Consider the following 16,857-nt stretch of genomic DNA (forward strand, 5'->3'; position numbering starts at 1 on the left):
TGTGGGGGCCCAAGTATGCAAGGGATTGGGGGGGCCGATGGGCATTTACTCTGATGAACGTGGGGCTCGTCCAACCATGTTCTTCTGTGATGTACAGGAGTCATAAGCTGTTTTCGCTGGTATTATTTGTGTTAATGCTCTATGGAGATAAGAGGGGTGGTTGGGTCTGTTTGGCCTGTTGGAATGGCCAAGGACTGTCTGTAGAGTGCTTCTCTGCTGGCAATGCGTTGAATGCTGCATGTGGGGAAGTTCTTGGACTCAATAAGATCCATGACAATTCTTTTTTCCACCTCCCACTTTGGCATTTGGCCGTCATTTCTGCTTTCAAAAATCGGTGGTCCCTGCTCTACCAAGCTGTTTGCTTCTGGGTTGTATGTTGTTGTGTTGTACTTTCACAGCAGGGGCGTGCCATAAGGTAAGGTGTGAAGTTTGCTCGATCACTGGTAATGTACTCTGGAACTTCTTTATCTGCTAACCCAACTTATTAAGGCTCTTGCACAATTTTCTGCCATCTGTTGCTTGATGGGTGTTACCTCAGGCCATCTGTGACCCTTGGAGGCGGCGGTAGGGGGCATACAATGTCGACGTGGATGTAGGCCAGTTGTCGGTGTTGTCTGGAACTCTCCTATCCTTGTTTCTGTGTGCCTCATTACTTCTGATGTTTGGCAGGGGGAGGCATTCTCTTGCCCATTTTTAATGTCGACCTTCACTCCCCACCAGATACACCTCTCAGACAGGATTCAGGAGTTGGATTGGCCTGATGGGTGGGATAGGTTGTGGGCGAGGTTGAAAGCTGTCTTTCTCAACCCCAATAGTAAGTATGAGAGAGTACTTGTCTTGCAGGAGATGGTCGTTCCTCCGTTGTTGATGGCTAGGCCACTCCATGTCAGGCCAGGGTTCTCCCGCTGAAGTCACTGCAGGTCCATGTCATCCTTCTGCGGCGATGCTATTTCAGGGTGTGATATCCTGACCTGTACGGTGTTGGAGTTTTGGGAAAGGGTGTCTGCTACAGTGTTGGAGCCCTTCAAGTATCTGATGGTGCAGGAGTGTTCGGCAATCGACGATAGGTGCCACTACTGTCTCGCTGACCACCTATCTCCACTTTCGGTGAAGGCCTGGACCAGGGGTTCGGTGGTCCGTCTCCACCATGAAATATTGCTCTTCTAGCACGTGGCAGATGGCTATGTGGACTGCCAGCAACTCTCGGTCGAATGTGGAGTATTTTTCTGTTCTGCTGGTGCCATCGTCTATGTCAAGTACTGCTGGCGCCAATCACCATGTCACTCACGGTGGTTGTTAGGGTGAGGGACCTATGGGGTAAAGGAAAGATTAGTGTGGCAGCAGAGGTGATTGCTTTGTTGGCTAACATTAAAGCTTTACAGTCGACCCTTGCTATTCGCAGGGGATGCATACTATTAACCCCCCACAAATACTTAAAACCCCTCTAAAAATGCTTATACCTGAATATTTTAATAAATTTATCGCAAAAAGTGCATTTAGTCACGAAAATGGTATGCAATTAGAGTAATTTGTGAAATAGGCGAATTTTCTGCAAATAACATGTATGTATGTTCCACAGACAAATCCATGAATCCAGAACGCAGATAGGCAGGGGTCCACTGTATCTTGTTTTCCGACCAACATAAATTTTAAGGTTTTCCTTTCAAACAATGGTATATAGAACTCATTATTTCAGCAAGGTTGGGAAAGAACTGGTGGTTACAGTTGATCATTCCTGTGAATTCCTGAACTGCTTTGATTGTTGTCAGCTGTGGGAAGTCAGTGATTGTTTGGACCTTCTCCTGGAGGGGCTTGACATTGTCAGGGCTTATTTGGTGGCCCAGGAATTCTACTGATGGTTTTTCCCATTTGCATTTGTCTTCCCAGACTATGAGTCTGTTTTCTTTGAGTATTTGCAGTACCCATCTGACGTTTTTCACGTGTTGTTTGAGGCTGAGGCTGAATATCAGAATGTCATCAACGTAGATGACACAGAAGGGTAGGTCGCATAAGATTTCGTCCATCAGGCATTGGAAGGTCACGCTGTGTTCCAAAGGCCGAAGCAGCTATAACAATGTGCCAAAGGGGTGATGATGGCCATTTTTTTTTTTTATAGCCTCTTATGCGACTGGGACTTGGCAATATCCCTTCATTAGGTCGATTTTCATGAATATTTTGGTGCCCACCATCTGGTTTGTAGTGTTGGCGACGTTTGGCAGTGGATACCTGTCGGGTACTGTTTTAATGTTGTCAGTAGTTGCCACATGGTCACATGTGCTGTCAGCTTTTGGTATCGTGGAGGGGAGAAGCCCACAGGCTGGAGGCTTTTTGACATATTCCTGGAAAGTTTGTTTGGCGTAGGCAAGCTAGTCTGAGGCCAAACATCTGAAGCAGGCGTGGACTGGGGCCCCCTCAGTGACTATGTAAGGCTGGACTTGGTGCTTTGCAGGTTTGGTCAGGATGTGCTGCAGGTCGTCCTTGAATACCTCCAGAAACTCCTGTAGGAGGCGACGTGTCTCTGCTGTTGGAGTCAGTGAGTGGGACTACAGGGCAGGTTGTGAGATCAGCTGCTGTCTTGCTACATCCACCAGCATGTTGTGGTCTTTTAGAAACTCCTGTAGGAGGCGATGTATCTCTGGTGTTGGAGTCGGACTGTGTGGCTACAGGGGCGGGTCGTGAGATCAGCTGCTGTCTTGCTACATCCACCGGTATGTTGTGGTCTTTTAGGAAGTGTGCTCAAGTGCTATTGTTATGTCTGCTTGATGAACGTCCAGTTGTACGTCTTCCCGCCAAACGACAAATCCATGGTCCGTTTCCCATATACTCCTAGTGAGGCCCCACTGGCAGTTGACACCTGGAGAGTGCTGGGGTGAGACTTGAGGTGTTCGTGGGGGTTGGCTTGCACAAAAGATTTGCATGTGCTCGTGTCTGTGAGGAACTCTGTGTTTGATCCCTCATCAGTGATGAAGAAACCCATGAAGTCGTTCTGCCCATACCTGGAAAAAAGACAATGATAAGCAGAATTGTTACCTCCTAAGAGGCAAGACCTCTGCTCACCGCTGACTAAATTGTTTTGTTGGTTGGTTGGGCAGCAGCACGTTTTTAGACATGGCAGCCACTTTCGCATTTTCGGGCTTCACTCCTGAACCTCCAATGGTAGAAATATATGACCTTGGGATGTTCTCTTTAGGGCTTGTACTTTGGCTTGCCCTCTGTCTTGCTGTCTGTCTCTGCATCGCTCTGCTTCTGTGGCTGTGGGATGGTTGCTGCTGCAGGTAGTTGTGTGGGCTCTGTCGACTTGTGGGCCAGGTGGAGAGCGTCAACCATTTTCAGGAACTTGTCAAGGTGCATGGTCAATGCACTGCATTGACGGTGGCCGCGAATGTTTGGAGTGGTAATTTTGCGAGTGGGACCTCTATCACAAAGTCCAACGTAGTCTCTGGGTGGCCATCTATGCCAGGGACAGTCATTAGCCTCCGCAGCTGCTTGTAGACATGCGACGGCTGCTGGTCTACAAGCAGCACTCATGCTCATTTCATGTTCAGCAATTATCTACAGATAATTACTGCACGTGAAATGAGCAACTGAATCCTTACAGGGAACAAACTACCTGACACCGCATACAATAAGCTAATAATTTCAGATAGATGAATATACCAGACATCTAACAAAATTAAATTAGGGAAAAGTACAGTACCCTGAATTGTAAGCCTACTTGATACTATATAAATGGATTACATGATATTGAAACACTATAACCAATATGCTTCCTAAATTACCTGACACCTTATATAAACCTGCTAACGTTTTCTTGTAGTATTAATATACTGTACTGTACTGTATCCTGAAACGGGACCAATATCAAATTGATAAGATATATAGATAACCTATGTACTGTACTGTACTCTGATGCATAAAAGACTACCTAGTAAATGTTAAACCAATAAGATGATGCATAAAACACTGCCTAGTAAATATTACACCAGTAAGAAATTTCAGAAAAAAGCTAATTGTGAAAGACACTGAGCAACCTAACAAATTATCAAGGAAATTTCAGCTAAAATGATGTATCTGAAAGCACACTTGAGCTAACCGACAGCAAATATTAAACTTCATAAATTAATATAAGTGATCTCTCCAACAAAATAGCTGCTTGATGTGCTATATAAAAATTTATAGAAAATGTAGGTAAAAAAACTATGTACTCTGAAACATATGAGGTACCTAATTGGCAAAATTTTTCTCGTGAGAAATTGAAATACTGTACAAATGAACTTTATATCTGGAACTACACTGAATTCCAAGACATCCAACATCCTGCTAACGAGGCTTAAAAAGTTTAACACTGAACAAACATGGCTGGTATAATACTAATTAGAAATCTATGTATCCTGAAACGTACTGAGGAACCCAATAAATGACATTTAAGCTGGTGAGAAATTTAAGTAAAAACGTATATCCAGAACCACATTAACAGTCCTGAAGATCTGACCTACAATTAGAATATATAATGCTGAACTCGATTGACTTTGTGGCAACAGGCACCATTGTTACTTTCATAAACTAACATTTGCACTGTGCTAAAATCCTAAGTCAATTTCAACAGCAAATTGCATATTGATACTAAAACGATTATAATTTTACAAAATCAAAATCGAGACATTCGTTTTTCATAGAATCTTCTCGGGTTTCATAAAATATGTGACATTCAATGCAGTTTAGTTTGTCAAGGTTCAATTTGGGTAATCTGAAATGAGAAACATTATACCAATGAAAATAAGATCTTTCTGCTTAAATGGTATTAAAACAAAACAACTATAACCAGGTCCAATGTCTTAGACCTATGCCTCTGTTACTGTGAGGGGGGCCACAGGTAGTGCAGACACTTTTGGCTCAATGCTCAACACCTGTTGTGTTCTATTAAAGACATCACACCGAAATCCCATCTGGACTGAGAAGGAATACGTTTTTGTGCTAAAACTGTATCATAATGAAAACTTTGCTTAAAAACTGGCAGGAGCTCCTCCATATCAATGTCAATCAACAAAATAAAACAGTTCTACTACAGTGTGACTTATGATTACCATTATTAAAAGTTCAGCCAGGCTACGGCCTATTCATGACCATTTCAACAATTTCATAAATTTTGACATAAATCCCTGGCACAAAAAAAAATGGAGGAAATTTATCCAATGCTCATCCTCCTCTAACATTTCTCTTGCATTCTTCAAGCAGATTACTCAACCATTGGGCTGAATCTTGTGAAAAAAAGGGATCAATGCTTTCTGCAACTTCTCTTTCTCCACCTAACAAATGACATGACTATTTTGGATAACAGACTACAAGCAAACCATAATTATTGGGAAATAACAGCGAAGGTTACAGTAGACCTTCTAGACTTCTAGAATTCATGTACACAAAAAATTTTAATACATCCATCCAAAAACACTTTACGTGGTTCAAAATTTCTACTGCAATTGCTGGTACTTCAGCCAACTGTACTCATTTTCATTCCTTCCCAATTTCATATCCATTCTTAATTGAACCAACCTCCTTAATTCTTTGCTGTCAGCTCCATCTGAACAAGAATTTTTATCTCCCAAGAGGCCTCATTATATGTTCAATAAACACCTACCTCTCACCAGTTTTTAATTCTAACCCATTAATTGACAGTTTGATTATTTTTGCCAAACCATTTCACTTACAGTATATGGCTTTAATAATAAACAGTTCATATGCATGGCCAGCCCACAGATGCATGAAAACACTGGATGCAACCAGCTAGTCTGAGTAACACCCTCTGATTTCAAACCTCTTTGACAATTAAGAGACAAAATTACTTTCCTCGCAGATTCATTCACAACAGTGCAAAAGCTGATAACTGAACACCCCTAAAATATCTTGTTAATAATTGAACTTCTTACAATACTACATGTATCTGGGAATTACTTGCACCTACCTGGTACCTAAGACTCGTTAGATGCTAAGCTTTAACATTCATTAAAATCAATGATTTTTTAACCTACCACCTATTTTTAGAGTGACCCTATCATTATTTAACCCTTTCCACCCATCCATAATCCTTACATTTAAACTCTTAGCCCATCTGCATGGGAAGTGTGTATTACTGTAAGCCTCGTTTTGCTTATGGGTAATGATTCTTAATCAAAATGGTATACTGTACAGTAATGCTCTTTCGAAACCAAGATAAAGCTTAAACGTTCAGTCAAGATATCAAGAACATCTTAAAGTTTGCTACATTTTACAGAATGCATTTCAGGACCCTGAAAATAATTCAAAAGACAACATGGGCGGTATTTTAGGACTGTTCACTAATTCAAAAGACAATATGGGCGGTATTTCAGGTACTGTGCACTAATTCAAAAGACAATATGAGGGCATTTCTGGTACTGTTCACTAATTCAAACGACAATATGGGGGTTATTCAGGTACTGTTCACTAATTCAAAAGACAATATGGGGAGTATTTCTGGTACTGTTCACTATACAGTATTCTAGAAATAATGTGACTGTTCAATCAAAGATATAAATTTACTGTCTTTAGGGTAATACAAACGGTAATTCAGAACCTGAAAGCTGCAGTGAAACCGTCAAATGAAGAGACAGTATCTCAACTCAAAAGATTTTTCCCTGGAACTGTGGATGGAATTCTATTCTCTGTTTTTAATTGGAATTGGAATATAAAATTTATACCAAAGACCAAGCACTGGGAACTATGAGGCCATTCAGCACTGACAATAATGATGAAACAATTGTTATGAGGGAGGCAAGTAAGATGTCAAAAGGAGAATATGAATGGAAGTACAATTAAAGGAGCTGCAGCTAGGGACTGAAGGGATGCTGCAAAGAACCTAAAGTAATGCCTACATTGTACCACGTGAGGTACACTGATAGCACTACCCACCCACAGGGTTTCTCTCTCTCTCTCTCTCTCTCTCTCTCTCTCTCTCTCTCTCTCTCTCTCTCTCTCTCTCTCTCTCTCTCTCTCTCTCAAAATCTTTACCAACCATCTGTTTCAAATACGCTTGTGAAATGAGAGAGTTGGATTACCTCTGAAGATATGTACTCAAAATTTAAGCGTCAGGAAGCATTCTGGTTTCATATAACATAATCCAAGTTATGAAAATTATATTATGAAACTTTCGTGTTCAACCCTAACATGACACAGGTAAAAATTAAGAAAGCCATAGCTACTTTAACAAGCAGTATTTAAATAGCGTTAGAGATAGCAGCTATATACATACAGGAAATGATTATCATATTCTGGTATTGGCCCCCCCCTACCCCTGCCCCACCACACACACACACACACAAAATCTGCAAGTTTGGGAGGATTTCTGGTATCATACTATCAATTTAAAGGTGTGCTACATACCAGAACATTTTCTAGCTTTTCACATAATGGAAATTTACAAATATCCCACTGATCTAATTGGAACACCTGTAGTAGACTGTTTTATTAGGTCCTGACAAGTTCATTTGAAGGCTATGCCCTTGAAGAAGCTGAGAAATCAAGTGCACTTGCAATTAACACCATTTTAAAAAGACAATCAAATTCAGAATCAAGATAAAACAAAATTCTATTGCTACACAGGACTTCAAAAACATTAATATCCCTACCAAATTCTTAAATTCAAAAGACAACTTCTATAAATCGAAGACGAGCTCTTAATTTTCAAGCACGCTTACCTTATGCACACTCAGTTTCAGATGTGTAATTATTCCCACATAGTGTAGATCTGCAACATCACCACCTCAAGTCTGAAAGAAAATTTAGTTCGTCAGTACTTATTACCAGAGAGCAAGAGATGTAGAAACAGTAACAGCCAGTATTTACATGAACTAGGAAAAAGTATTACAGTATTGTTACCAATCCTTTACATTTGCCACTTTTAGAAAACCATAAATACAGTACCATAAAGTACTGGCTTTATTTCAGCTGCTCTTAGCCGTAAGAAAGAATACAAACAAACTATTTGCAATTTGGTTTTGGGTAGACCTTGGAATAACAGTCCTTGTCCAGTGCCATCTATAGAAAAATTTAAATACAAAAACTAATCAAGATCAATTTAGCAAAAATAAAAAAAATAAAATATAAAAATTCCATTTCAAATAAGTCACCACAGTTTGCAAACAATGGAATTTTCAGTGCAACCCATAATCCCACTAGGTCAGTACTCTCTCTGACAGACACCTGTCTAGGACATTGCTTTTACATTATATTCATTTGACATTGCTTTTACATTATATTCATTTGACAATCTTCAGATATGAGACTGACAAAGTCCAATTAATAACTCAACACCACTGAAACTGACCGGATACTCTTCAGAACTAAGGTGAACGAAAAACCTCACAATATTCGGACAAAGAATACTGGTTTCATTAACTTTAAAACTGCTGACCACCTTAAAATACAGATTTCAGCCTAGCTGAGCAACTATCACATCACATGGCCTTTTTATTTTGTGAAACTTCAAAAAAACTCCTGATACAATAGGATACTTATCAAATATACATTTTCATCATAATAAGATTTTAATGACTAAATATTTTTATATTAAAACACTGATTAGCATCTTGTACTAAAAAGATGCTTGGACCCAAGAAAAGTAAGTGGTTCAAGCTAAGAATGCTCAAGAGATGGGAAGAGATTGTCCAAAGGATAATCATCATCAATAATGACAGTGGTCAAGACAGTAGAAATCTTAGGAGAAATTAATGGCAAAATATGAGAAAACAAGGAAACCTGGTAGTTTAATGAGGAAATACAATATGCAACAAAATTAAAGGAAGCAAAGATAAAATTGGGGAAAAGAGACAATTATAAGAGGCTAAGATAATCTGAAAGGAAAGGAATAAGGAGGCAAATATTTAGAAATGCAAGAATGCAATAAATATTTACAAGTTAACCAAAGCAAGAAAAATAAACATGGATATAACCCACAATTAAGCAAGTCAATGATGCTGATAGGAAAATAACAGACAGAAGAAGTATTCCTTTGAAAAACTCTTTAATAAGAGGAGAAGGAAGTCTGAATTTTGGAATGGTTAATGAGGAAACGTCAAGGGAAAAAGGTCACCAGGCATACCAGTTCTAAGAAAGGTGAAAGAAAGGTGAAAAGTGGTAAAACTGCTGGAGGTAGCAGATTAATGCTAAGAGTAAAGGTCAAGGGAGTTCATTTAAAGCTGTTGGACCAGGATTTTAAGCAAGGATGGAAAATACTGTGGGATGCTAATGAAGGAAATTAAGGAAAAAGAAATTATGCTGGAAAAATTGGAGAGAGGTGCTGATTTTTAAAGACATCAGAGATATATAAAGTTGTGAGAACTATTGAGGAACTAAAAGTCCTACACCTTGAAGGTATTTTAATTAATTAGATATAAGACTTACGTCAAAATCAGAAGCCAGGAACTTTACTTCATGAAAGAGGTTGGCATAAAGGTTGGAATGTTCTCCTTATGGCAGGTAATGGAGACGTACACAGAAGCAGAGGGTCTTCACCAACCTGGAAAAGGCAAACAATATAGTAGGCCTACCATACAGGAAGCGTGGGGAAGTCTAAGGGAGTGGGAGGCATCAGCAAAATATGAGTTATTTGTGAAATGTATCGAAATATTTCAACTATTACAACAAATTCTATAGGATGACTAACAGTTTCCAGCTCAAAGTGCAGGCAACTGTGTCTAGTTCAACCCAGCTACTCTGACCTAGATGCTGATCCAAAATGGATACTATATGGAAGTGAGTCCAGTCACTGCATTCATCATATTTTATAAAAAAAATGACATTTTTATGATAAAATAAGTCTTTATATATACTTACATGGCTATTAGTTTCACTCAACTGTAGTAGTTCTAAATTTGAAATTCACGGCAAAATGCTATTGTTATAGTGTAGGTAACTAGACCCCACCCTCTACTGGGGAAAAATAGGTACAACAGTACTGAAGAGCCCAATTCGTTTGTGCCTTGTCCATGAGACTGGTGGGTACTCCTGGTGCGCAGCACCACCAGCCATCCCAAAACTCAGCATCCTTTAACAAGGCGAGCAGAAGGTTTATCCCCTATCCCTCTTCCCCCAATACCATGCCAGCCACAGCCAGTGCATATAACATACTGCAATTATTGTAGACTGTCTCCATATTTTGTAAACACTGATCTTGACTTCCAGTAAGTTGACTGGAGAATCGTGGAGAGCGACAAGTTCTTAAAAGCCAAAACGAAGAGGTGACTGCTCTAATCTCATGAGCTTTTACTTTAAAAACAGATTGTCATCTTGAATTTTCGAGTGACTCGGAAATAACACTCTTTAAAAAGAAGGCCAAGGCGCTCTTAGATAACGGTCATGAAGGGGTTTTTTACCGAACACCATAGATTCTGAGATGGACCTGTAATCCCTTTGGTCCTATCCAAGTAGTACTTAAGAGCTCTCTAACTGGGCAAAAAGTCTTGGTCTGCTGGCCCAAGAATATCTAACAAACTCTTGATAGTAAAGGAACGAGGTCAAGGGTTGGACAGGGTTTTGTTCTATGACAGGGATCCAAGTGTGAATGAGCAGACTGTATCTCCTTGCGAAAAACCCACTTGCTTACTGAAGGCGTGTAATTTGCTAATTCTCTTTGCCATTGCTCAAGCAACTAAAGTCTTTCTAGTTAAATTTCTCTGCAATAAAGCATGCAGGGGCTCAAATGTAGGGCCAGAGAGCCATTTGAGGAACTACATCTAGATTCCAGGCAACTGACATTGACTTCTTTACTTGGAAGTGTCTAGGAACTTAATTAGATCGCTTATGTCTTGATTAGCAGACATAATGTAGAATTACCAAAAACAAAATGGCTTTAGTTCTTAGTCATGATTCCTTTGGTGCTGGTGCGTAACTCATTTTCTCAGGATTATTTCAGCTCCAATTTTCTCAGGATTATTTCAGCTGCATTCCAACATCCCCATGAGACTAATGCAAATTCTGATTTCACTTAAAATTAGATAGGTAGGACCTGGTGACCTATGGTAATATAAGCTGGGGTTCAAGGAGGCAAAGCACCCCTCTTAGGTAAGGACCCTGTACCCAAATATAGGTCACAGCCCTATTCTTTATTGCAAATTACAGAGCAACAGGCTAGGTGAGGTGAGGGGGTCCAGGCCAAGAGCCTAGCGTTAGGCTAGGTACAGGCGCGGACTAGCAGTACTTGGGGCCCGAGGCTACTTCAGGTCAGGGGCCTTTTTAACAGACACGTACACATTTATCATATTTTGTTTTAGTACATGTTTCGATATGAACAGTAGTAGTTAGTGTCATGTTTCGGCAGGTTCTGCGTTTAATTTACATTGAAGCCATTGATCTATTATGCTGTATCATACTGTATTAAAAAAGAGGTAATTCCATTACAAAGTTAAGCAACAGAAAAACAAGTCTCGTGAATGTACTATTACCATTTATTTTATTGATTTATTTTCTAATCATCGCCTCATTGGGGGCCCCCTCAGTACCCGGGGCCTGAGGCTGCAGCCTCACTAGCCTCAATGTAAATCCGCACCTGGCTAGGTACCCTAGGTGTGGTTAAGTCCCCACCTCCCAACTCAAAAATAATGGTTTCCAACTGTGATCTTCTATAGGTAAAATGCAGGACACCTAAAGCTTTTAATCTCGTAACAAATGAAAGACATAAATGTTCAAGTTAAACACTAGAACAGGAAAATCCAATTTTCGACTCTGGAATATGATTATGGTTTAAAATATTTACCACTTTTACTTCCATTACTCTTGTTTTCCTCTCACTAGTCTACCGACTATAAGTCTACTCCATTTCTTCCTCTGTGTAACCATAAAGATTAAACCAATTTCCTACCTTCCTGGTTCCCTTTCTCTTCCCCCACTAGTGTCTTGTACCCATATGACATTTATCCCCTCCCCTCCATCACATTGACACTTTTCCCACCCTTCCTGTCAGCATACAAACATTCAATAATCTTACTCTTACTTTCCTAGTCCACCTGCTTATTTACTCACAGGCTAGTCGTGAAATCTGTTGTGTCCGTCATTCATTTATCATGCCATTGGGGAGCTCCAGATTTATTACTTGTGGGAACACCCTTAATGTGCTCTTATTACTTTGCCTAAATATCGGTAAATTATAGTTTTGGTTTCAACATGTGCTTTGGGCGTTTCCAACATTTGCAAATGACCTAACCAACCACACGATATCATTCATGCATCAGGGTGAGGGCCTGGTACGTTACATTTGGTTAGGTGTGGTTGGATATGTCATTTGCAAATGAAACAAGAGTCTAAAATGTTCAAAGCACATATTTGCAAGGCAGCTGTTATCCTTTCAGCCTGGTTGTCTTTTAAGACACACATAATTCTGTTATTATGGTTGAATTCTTACAACCACACCACATGGTGTCAAGGCAGGTAGGCTATAGCCTACATGGCTGACTGACAGTACCCAGTCTCAGGCGCCCCTCTTAGTGTTGAATTTTTCTTTGTAAGTCACGTTTAAACCAATTAAACCTACCCAATAAACAATTTAATGAACTTCTACTGTACCTGGACGAGCAAGACACGCAAGCTACCGTAAATGAGATTCCAATTAGACGATGAACTTGAATTGACATCTGGTTCTGGCAATGGAAGCAGCAAGGCAAGGAAGGCCAGGGACAATCACCCACTACGTCACATGACTCAGGTTCCAATAATATCTTGAGAGATTTGAAGCGTAGAGGTTCTGTGATTTGAACAATTATCCAAATCATTTCTCGTTAACTTTGGTACATTTTAAATGCAGTGTTGAAAGACTTAAAGGCACAAGAATTTTCCAAAAGTATCATGGCTGGTATTTGTCGTAGTTTCTGGGTTATATATTTTTAAGATGCTTGGTTGCAGAGAACGAGACTTGAACCGAAAATCACTCACAGACGGCTGATATAAATAAAATTAGTTACACAAACATTCAGTATATATAAATTGTTAGATTTTACCAAAATTATAAGAATATTCTTTGACGGCTCTACTCTCTGTTTAGGAAAAGCAGATGAGCTTAGCTAAAGGAATATCTTCGCACAAATGATGAGTTAGAATTATAGCTATGACATATCCCATTTCAGCGATATTAATGTTCATAAAGCATTCGTGTCTAATTTTAGGCTCGCTCTTGATTGAGCAAGTGCAGACAGCGCCGTTTTTGGGACTCTTATAAGAGTTAAAGTAACTATAATATATACATTACAGTAAATATGTATATATATATATATATATATATATATATATATATATATATATATATATATATAGATATAGTGACTGATAACTATTTTACTTCGCAGATTTAACCTCCGATTTTACGTAACAAGAAACATTTTACTAAACTGATATAAGATATGGAGATCCCAGGAAAACTAACGGTCTCCATAGCTATTGACTACGACTAGGCGCACTTGCTGTAGGTCTCTTTGTGGAGGTACTGTCCGCCGCCGGTTTGGTCAATAACGGCTATTCGATTCTAAGTTGGATGACTTGAGTTGGCTGCATGCAAAGGGCAGTAATACGCAGTTGAGTTATTTATTCATTCGCATACACTGTACTGAACAGATTTGAAACCATGGAATTCATGGACTCAGACAAATCGTTACTGGTTTTTCAAAACAACAGACCCAGCTTCAATATGTAACTGAGAAATGTTTGCTGTAAATGGCCATCTCAGTGGGGTTTTGTAGCCTTCAACGACTCAGTTGTCGGAGAGAACATTTTCAGTGCTTGACAAGGAAAATGTTACGCAATAAACATATTGTTTTCCCATTTTGAAGCAAAAGGATAGTCGAAGAAATTCTGAATCTCTGTTTTTCCGCTATTCTTTTCTTCTCTTTGAATATTTTCTAGCCATGTTGCAGAGAAAAGATAGGCAAGTTCACATACTGCAGAAACACATTTGCAAGAATGGACCTAGAATGGGTATAGGTAGCAATCACTCACCTTGAACCCAGGTGTCATGAAGGACTGAGATTATTATTTGCAACCAATTTCAAGTTACCCCAGTTCTACTCTTAATATTGGCCTACATGGTTTCTTTCATTACTGTTTCATAAGTTTGATTAAAATCTAAGTCTCTGCTTTATGAGTGCTTTTGTTTGAGTCTATATTCTGAATGTCTCGTAGATGAAGCACAATATTATTGTACTTTTCGATGAACCTCGCAAATGCTCGTTCATTTTCCTTAACAGCGTTGTACAACTAATTTGCTCTGTGGAAAATGTTTCTGTGTTAACGACGTTGTTATATATTGCACAACCAAGTTTGTGGAAAGATGTTTATTGCAAGCTTGTATTGCTGATAGACAATATCTTTCAAACTACACAGCTCAACTTCATTGGCAGCAGAGGGATGAATAACTAGCCTAATATTCAAGCCTCCTTTTACAGTTAAGAAAGATATGTATATATTGGGGTAAGTGGCGTACTTCCCATAGATAACAATTTTTGGTATTTGATTTGAGTCTCATAATGCTACTGTTATTATCCTCAAGAGCTCTATATTACATGCAAAAAACTCTGCATGTTATCATAATGTTCCTGGTAAGCATTTCATTGCGACAGGTAAGACTGTATTATTTACATATCTTATAAAGCATTTTAGTTTCATCACTTATTTCTTACATATTCATGATTTTTCACTTTAAAAAAATAAAAGAATTTGTTCATTCGGCACATTCAAATGATCAGTCAGATCATTTACCTCCACTTGCTTAGGCATACGAGAAGAATCTCGTAAACTCTCTCTCTCTCTCTCTCTCTCTCTCTCTCTCTCTCTCTCTCTCTCTCTCTCTCTCTCTCTCTCTCTCTCTCTCTCTCTCTCTCTCATGCACACACACGCTCAGAATTAAATAAACAGGAATAAGTTACAAAGATTTGCCTTTACATTCGAAAACATTTCATTACATGATTTTACGTTGATCAATTTCAACTCGTCAATTGATTTCCCCAAGCAATGCTCCCAAATAACGACTATATGCATTGTAGTCGATCAAGCAAACACGGATCAAAAACAGCGAGTAAACACAAGGGTAAACAGAGGGGGGGCCTTGATGCTTGCGCCATTAGTCTGACAACTATTTGATGCATGTGTCTTGACAAGTGCCCACCCAACAAGAGGGATCAGTATCGATCAGCTGTTTTTTCATGCCCAGTGATACTAATATTCCAGTCTGGCAGTTCTTTTCATTTATTTTTGTTTGTCCATTTGTCTATTTATTTTTGTGGAGAAACCACAATGGCTTAGCTACTCCAAATGTGGCTCATTCACTGCAAGAAAAGTGAACGTTTATAGAATTTTCAATGTCAAACCAGCCTAGTTTTTAATGATTGTTTGTGGTAGCTAGATTCGCCCCTTTTTTTTCAGTTAGATATTTCTGCATATGAATAACATATCACCTTTAAGATTAGTGAGTAAAACTGGTGAAACTTTAGCTAGAAAACATGAAACTTGTCTAAGCATTTGCATATTATAATTTTGATAAAGTTAATCACGAAAATGTATCATTTACAGATTAGGATGGTTTTACCTGGAGAGAAATGAAAGCTACATTATCCAACAAGAGGGAAAACAACTTCCTTGCCTTTCTTTCTTTCACATGGTCTAGCAATGCTCCACGGGGGCTGCTCCTCATAAACAGCTCTGGTTTGGATAGACCTCCCTTGCTATGTTTAATAACGACACGGCATAGCTGATTCTCAACAGCACCTGAAGATCACGACAAGTTAAAGACAGAACCTAATGCAGCTAGGACCGAAGGAGGCACTGCAAAGAACCTTTAGAACTGTCTACCGTACACCGCTGTTTACGATGCCTCATTGAGGGATTCAGTAGAGTCAAAACTCTCACTCTACCGAGTTGTGTGTTGCTAGACCAACTTTGAATTCCTCCTGAAGGCGGTGATCAGATTTTTACATTTCCATAAAGAATTCTCTCTGTAGATAACGTTTAAAAATGCTTTAAGAATAAAAAAAATAGAACTACCTTGATTCTTCAACCTAACTTTTGATGTGGCACCCTAGATAATTATTTACTATTAACTCCAAAAGTATTGTTCCGTTGAGCCTAGGCTTTAGAGTTTCGTAGCAACTACAACCTGATAACTCAGAAGCATCATGCAAATAAGATAATATAAGACTTGAAGCTTACTCTGAAAAATGTCTACTTATGGACCATAAAAATTGAAAGCTTTGCTTATTAATGGACTAGAGTGAGGCGATGATTTTAATGATACTGATAAAGTGAAACGTTCCATGGTGAAAATTTCGGTTCAAACCAGTCGAAGAGCTTTTATTCAAGTCTTATTGGAACAAAAATCATTGTTAGTTACGTTTTGAGGTATACTGTAGCTTCATAAAAATGTCTTGTTGTTGTTTCTCCTCTTCTTCTTCTTTTCCTCAGCTTAATCGTTAGTCGGGGCCTCTGCTTTTAATGGGAATCTTCCCAGCAGTTTCTATCTTCCGTGGCTCACTTCATAATTGGTTGTGGCAGAGGATTTGCGGACGGATGCCTCCCCCCCGCCCTTTTTTTTTTTTTGACTAGCCTCCCTATTTATCGCCCCGTAGGGGGTAGTGCCATCAGTGCACCTCACGCGGTGCACTGTAGGCATTACTTAGGGATTTTTGCAGCGTCCCTTCGGCCCCTAGCTGCAACTCCTTTCACTATACCTCCGTTCATATTCTCTTTCTTCCATCTTACTTTCCACCCTCTCCTAACCATTGTTTCATAGTGCAACTGCGAGGCATATTTTCAGTGATAATCACGGTTGACATAATAAAGTATATATAAGTATAAGGTCAGATTTCACCA

The 16,857-nt window shown here is 39.3% G+C and overlaps 1 long non-coding RNA gene across 2 annotated transcripts; it reads right to left on the reverse strand.

The window, feature by feature from the left end:
- Window positions 1-1,194: 1,194 nt before the first annotated feature.
- LOC136828898 (uncharacterized) lies at window positions 1,195-16,563 on the reverse strand. 2 transcript variants are annotated; one of them, XR_010850249.1, is made up of 4 exons: window positions 16,379-16,563; window positions 9,415-9,529; window positions 7,710-7,781; window positions 1,195-1,310 (listed from the first exon to the last, which is right to left on the reverse strand). It is a non-coding gene; the product is annotated as an uncharacterized lncRNA (long non-coding RNA). The 2 variants fall into 2 exon arrangements; XR_010850248.1 differs by lacking the exon at window positions 16,379-16,563 and adding an exon at window positions 12,571-12,815.
- Window positions 16,564-16,857: the final 294 nt, after the last annotated feature.

Source organism: Macrobrachium rosenbergii, chromosome 43 (assembly GCF_040412425.1).
Source record: "Macrobrachium rosenbergii isolate ZJJX-2024 chromosome 43, ASM4041242v1, whole genome shotgun sequence".
Classification (NCBI taxonomy): domain Eukaryota; kingdom Metazoa; phylum Arthropoda; class Malacostraca; order Decapoda; family Palaemonidae; genus Macrobrachium; species Macrobrachium rosenbergii.